Genomic DNA, 6,070 nt, shown 5'->3' with positions numbered 1-6,070 from the left:
GTGTCTGGCACCTTATCCTGCCAGGTGATCTTAAGAATCTTCCTAAGACAATTCAAACAGAAGTGATTCGGTTTCCTGGCATGGCACTGGCATATTGTCCAGGTTTTATAGGCATACAACAATGAGGTCAGTACGAAGGCTCTGTAAGTCTTCAGTTTTATAGTCAGTCTAATACCCCTTCTCTCCTTCAGAGCCTCCCAAACACTGAGCTAGCTCTGGCAATGTATTTGTCAACCTCATCATCTTTGTGGGCATCCCTTGCCAGGGCAAATGAACTTATCCACAGTATCAAAACTTCTCCATTTGCTCTAAGTGATGGTTCCATGTATGGATGGTGTGGTGCTGGCTGATGGAGCACCTGTGTTTTCTTGGTGCTAACTGTTAAGTCAAAATTACCATAAGCAGTGGAGAATTGATCCATACTTTGTTGCATCTCAGCTTTGGAGGCTACATTGAGCACACAATCATCTGCAAACAAAAATCATGCACCAACTCTCTCTCTACTTTAATCTTGGCTTGTAGCCTTTTCAAGTTGAAGAATTTACCATCAGTGGGATAGCTGACCTTGACTGCCATGTTCATCCTCATTGAAAGCATTTGACAACATAGCTGAAAATATCATGCTAAAAAGCATTGGAACAAGCACATAGTCTAGTATTGTTTCACTCCATTGGTGACTGGGAAAGCTCAACAGCATCATCCATTATCCACAACCCAGGAAAGCATGCTGTCATGAAACTGATGTACAACAATGATGAACTTCTCTGGGCAAATTAAAAAAAATGGAAAAATGGTATAGGTGATGTCTTTTGATTTGTATGCAAACTGGATTTAAGTGAGGCAGAGCTGCAAGAAGTCATCAGGCACTTTCAGAATCATCACAGTCCAGTGTCAGGACAGAATCAAGATGACTGGTGATGGTTCGAGATGGAGTGGATGATCTTGGTGTCTTCAATGTCTAAGCAAACCGTAAGCCCTCCATGGCACCCACTTCAGCTGCCTTCATGGCTGTTGGAACAAACTGTTTTCATCCATCCATTTCACCAGGGGAAGTCTTTACATGTTTGGTGTAGACACCAACTCATCAACAGGTTTAAGACCCTTTGGTTCCCCTTGACCTGGTTTAGCCTATCTGCCAAAACAGTCTGCTGGGATGTAGTTACTGTGCATGCTACAGCTTCTTGGAGTCACAGAAGAGTTAGGTGGATCAGGTGGAAAGTAGGCCTGAAAAGGGCTCAGCAGCCCTCACACTGGAAGTGCTAGTCTTACCCGAACACACTATATACCCCAAAGACCACACTTTCCCACACTACCTCTATTATTCTAGCAGGAGATCTGGGTAATGATCACCTCATACCTTGCTTCTACTCATCTGAGAAGAGATCAAAAAAGTTCACCCTAAACCATTTTCTTATTAAGAAATTACATCTAGGGGAGGCTAGGTGGCACATTGAGTAAAGTGCCAGCGCTGGAGTCAGGAGGACCCGAGTTTGGTTCCGGCCTCAGACACTTAACACCCACACAAAAAAAACTAGAAGTGTAATCTTGGGCAAGTGACTTAACCCCAACTGCCCTCCAAAAAAAGCAAAAAAAAAAAAAAAAGAAATTACATTTGGCTCCCCCAAAAAGCAATCAACTATTTTCATACAAAACAAGTTAGTCTTCAATCCTGGGTTGCCTTTCAAAAAAAGTTTGCAGGAAAAAATTAGGCTCTGCCACCCATTCCCATACCTGAGTGATTCAATTTTTCTTGAAACACTTAGATGTTTGCTATGGAAATAGTGTTTCTCAACTTATTGCCTCTTTTCCAACATCTTCTACAGTCAGCCTTGCCCTCCTTTATCAATGCCCTGTTAACACGGAACCTAATTCATCCAAACAGTGCTTCACAACAGTGCCTAGTACAGAGTGGGTGCTTAATAAATGTTTATTGACTAATTGTCTAAAGCCTACAGTTATGTTGGGGGAGAAAAGTTTAGTCAATTAATAATATAAATGAGCAAAGAGGGAAAGAGCCTAGAAGAACCAAAGCTTGGAAATTTTCTTTACATATAAATGATATACTGGTAACAAATCATTTTTAATCATTCATTGCAATCCTAGACTCTGTACTACAGCACTTCTGAAAAACCCTTGCATAGATTTCTTTATTTTACTCTTAAAATCACCCTGTGTAATATTATTCTCATTTTCAAGATGAGAATATTAAAACTCCTAACTGACTTGTCCAAGACTGCATGGCTATGAAATGGCTATGGTAGAATTTGAACCTTATTGTCTACTATTGTTTTTTCTACATATCAACTCCCCCCCCCATCTAGATCATGAACCATGCTTCCAGCATCCCTAACAACAGGTCATCTGGTCTCTGCTTAAAGATTTCAATAATAATTAGAGCATTTATATAGCACTTTATGATTACCAAAGCACTTTACACATCTATACCTTATTTGATTTCTCACAAGTCTGTGAAGTGTGCTATTATCTCCATTTTACAAATAAGAAAACTAAGGCTTGAGCTTAAGGGATTTCAGGGTCATAAAGCCACTAAATGACTGAAACAAGAGGTGAGCTCAGGTCTTCCCAATCCATTTTTCTGTCCACTTTGCCAAATGCTTCAGATCTCCACTAGTAGGGAATTCTTAAGATTCTCACTTTATCCTTCTTCCCTTTGGCTATTTCATTTTGGGAAGAAGTGATTGTTACTAAATTTTCACCTCTGTTGAATTGGAACCTGTGGAGCTAAGCAAAGTATGTTTAATCTCTTATCTTCCAGATGACCAACCCACCATTTGCTAGCCTAATTCTAGTTACTGGAAAAATGAGAAATCAGGGAGGAAGGAAAGAGGAAAACAAGCATTTATTAAGCATTTAGTACTCAGAAGTCTCCTCTAGTTGAGGGGGTACAAGGAAGGCCCCTCATAGAAGAGGTGACAAGTAGGGTGGGCTTCAAAGGAAAGGATGGATTGCAGAATGTAAAGATGTGGAAGGCTTCCATTCCAGAAGTAAAAATGAATCCAGATTTGGATTTCCAGAGAAACACATCACTAGCTTGGTGAAATCCTTTGCCCCTTCTCCTGCAGAGACTCATGTCTTGACAAACCCCAACCCTAGATTACCTTCAAGACTAGATTTTACTGCATTGTAAAAACATTTGAGCTTAGCACCTAGCAAGGATCATTTCTTAGTGTCTGTCTTAGTTCACTATTTCTCCTGAATGGGGTAGTATCCCAGAGACCAAAGTCTTGCCACAGGAACTGTTGGTCTGCCTCCTTGGTTGCTCCCCTCCCCACTTCAAATGCTGAGTCTGGGCACATTTCACTGTGCTTGCCCTTGGTGTCAAAATTATTAGTTATGGCTCTGTTTATTAAAATGGATAAAATCATACTAGGATATAGACAAGGTTAGCATGGACTTTTTCATCAAATCCTGATGTAGTGGAACTAGAGGACAATCCTTAAAGGTTATAACAAATAAAAAGAAGCTGCATTGTGTAGATGAGGGAGTAAATGTATGGAACTCATTGACCCCAAAGGTGTTAAGGCTGAAAATATGAAAAATAATAACTGACATTTGTATAATGCTTGAAAGTTTGCGGTACTTTGTACATGTGGGGTTTTTTTAGCTTCACAATACTACGAGTATTATTATTCTCATTTTACCAACATAGAAACTGAGGCTTAATTGCTTATGGTCACCCAGTGTGTCAGAAATAGGCATTTATACATCAAGCCTTTCCATCAGTGGCTGCCATCCTGTGGCACCATGCTGTTTCAACAGGGCGTGCCTAGTTTTAGAAATGACAGAGCCAGCAGGAGATATTATTGAGGGAAGGTGAAAATCTGGCTTTATCTCTGCATTAGATAGTCTAAGTCATTACCTATTTACTTATTAAATGTGCCTCATATCAATAGAATATAAGCTCCCTGAAGCACAGGATCCTTTCTGTCTTTGTGTGCCCAGAATTTAGCACCACGTCTGGCATATGGTGGTCCTTTAATATATTCTTGTTGATTATTAATCCAAAACTGAAAAAGGAAGATAATCCTACACTCTAACCCTCCTCCCTCTACATCCCCCCCAAACACCTGTCTCTTGAAAACAAAATAATATGGGCTAAATGAACTCTAGAATTTTGACAAAATGACAATTCTTCCACTCCTTATGGAATTCTTCCAAGGGAACTAAGCTTACTCTAGAAGATGAACACAATCAGGGTAGTGGGTTTCTCCTTCAGGAAGGAAACTCCAGAATAATTCACTTGAGAAAGCAACTGAGTCGTGAAGGAGGCTACCTTATTCCAAGAGGAATAACTTCCCTTCCCAAACTGAGATGACAAACCAGTGAACAAACTTTTTTTTTTAACCAGGCATTTCTCACACTTGCTAATGAATCTGACACTAGTGAAACATAAACAGGAAGCTGGAGTTCTCCAAAGCAAAGTGAAGGAAATTCATTCCCTCTTATGTCGTCAATGTGTGCATTCCAATCCTCAGGCTATCAGGGCAATGCCCAGGAACCACAGCCATAACTGGGAGGAACCTCAGTGACAATAATAATTATAACAATTTAGGCAACAGCTGCATTTTGAAGTTTACAAAACTCTTGAAATACATTATCTCTTTTGAGCTTCGGAACAATCACTTTCGGCAGGTGCTAAGGGGGTTATCCCCATTAGACAGATAAGGAAACGGAGGTGAAGAGATTGGTTCATATAGTCCCACCACTAAATTGTAAGCAGCAGGATTTGAACCCTGGTTTTTCTTGACTTTAGATCCAGCCTTCTAATTATTATGCCAACTGTTTTTCCCCAACTGAGACGTGGAAGGGTTAAGAAATTTGCCTAAGCAAGGTCACAGGGAGTCAGAGGTCAAGCCTGTGTACTACACTTCTTTGGTACTGTAACACTGAACCCAAATGAAGATCTATGTATCACAAGCACTGACCTCATTTCCCTTGCCTTCCAAGCTTTTTATAGGATTATAAGATTTAGAACTGGAAGGGCCCTAAGGGACACCTAAGATCATCCTCAGTCAGATAGGTCATTCCCTCCTAAATCTGGGTACCCTGAAGTCATGGGTTTGACATAAGAATCAATAAAGAAATGGACAGTCATTTCTCAACCACCTATCCAATTCGGCCACAGGTGCCTGAAATCCCCCAAATTCAGTTTCTTCATTAGTCTCTACCTTCCTTCCCATCACACTTTTTTTAAAAATCAGAGCTGCTAAGAAGGAATAAACTTGATTTGGGTTTCTTCTCATCTGAGCAAAAGGCATGGAAATTTTGGGGTTTTCTATATCCTTGGACGTAGGGATGAGGATATTAAATGAAGACTGTCTGCCACTGGATGGGGGAAGGGCGACTTAGGAAAAGGGCTGAGCCCCTCCAAAGCCCCAGCCCCCAGGAAGGCCCCCCCGCCCAGTCTGCAAGTCGGAGCCCACCTTACTGTTGCTTTCTTCCCCTTTTAGGATTCAGGCTAACCCCGTGCAGCTTTCCTCCCTCTTGCCCTTTGGGGGCGGCCGGCCAGGAATCCTTTCCAGGACAGTCCTGAAGGCTCGCTATAGGTAGCAGAAGGTCAAATGGGGGACCGCCCGCCCCATTCTCATGGGCATACATCGCCCAGGCTGGGTGTTCCTGAGTGGCTTGGTCTGGCGACCCTAGATATCAGCCCTTTTACTTTTCTCTCCTGGTTCCAGTGTCCTAGCACCGGGAGTGGCCCGTGCCAGGTGAGGGCCAGCCGAGATGCATGGCAGCCCAAGGGAACTTGGCAGGAACAGAGTGCCCCTGCCAAGTCACCGTCGGGATCTGCCTAGGACTCGGCCCAGAGCCCTGGACTGGCCACCAGGAAGCTGCGGAGAGGCTCCTGCCCGGGGAGGACGGGGGGCAGGGAGGAAGGGCTAGCTGGCTTCCCCAGCCGGCCACGTGAAGGTTCACGCCCCGCGCTCCTGCTGGAAGCCGCCGAGGTTGTGTAACGTCGGCTGCACGGGAGGGGGGGGGCGGGGAAGCGGACTCCCTTTCTCCCCTGGTCCACCCGCCGCCTAGCGCGGGCAGCCGGGCATGGGAACCT

This window comes from Petaurus breviceps, unplaced genomic scaffold (genome assembly GCF_028583685.1).
Source record: "Petaurus breviceps papuanus isolate PSGF00001 unplaced genomic scaffold, PetGlider_PUasm1.0 174, whole genome shotgun sequence".
NCBI lineage: Eukaryota > Metazoa > Chordata > Mammalia > Diprotodontia > Petauridae > Petaurus > Petaurus breviceps.
The sequence above is the reverse complement of the archived record's forward strand: the minus strand, read 5'-3'. Positions refer to the sequence as shown.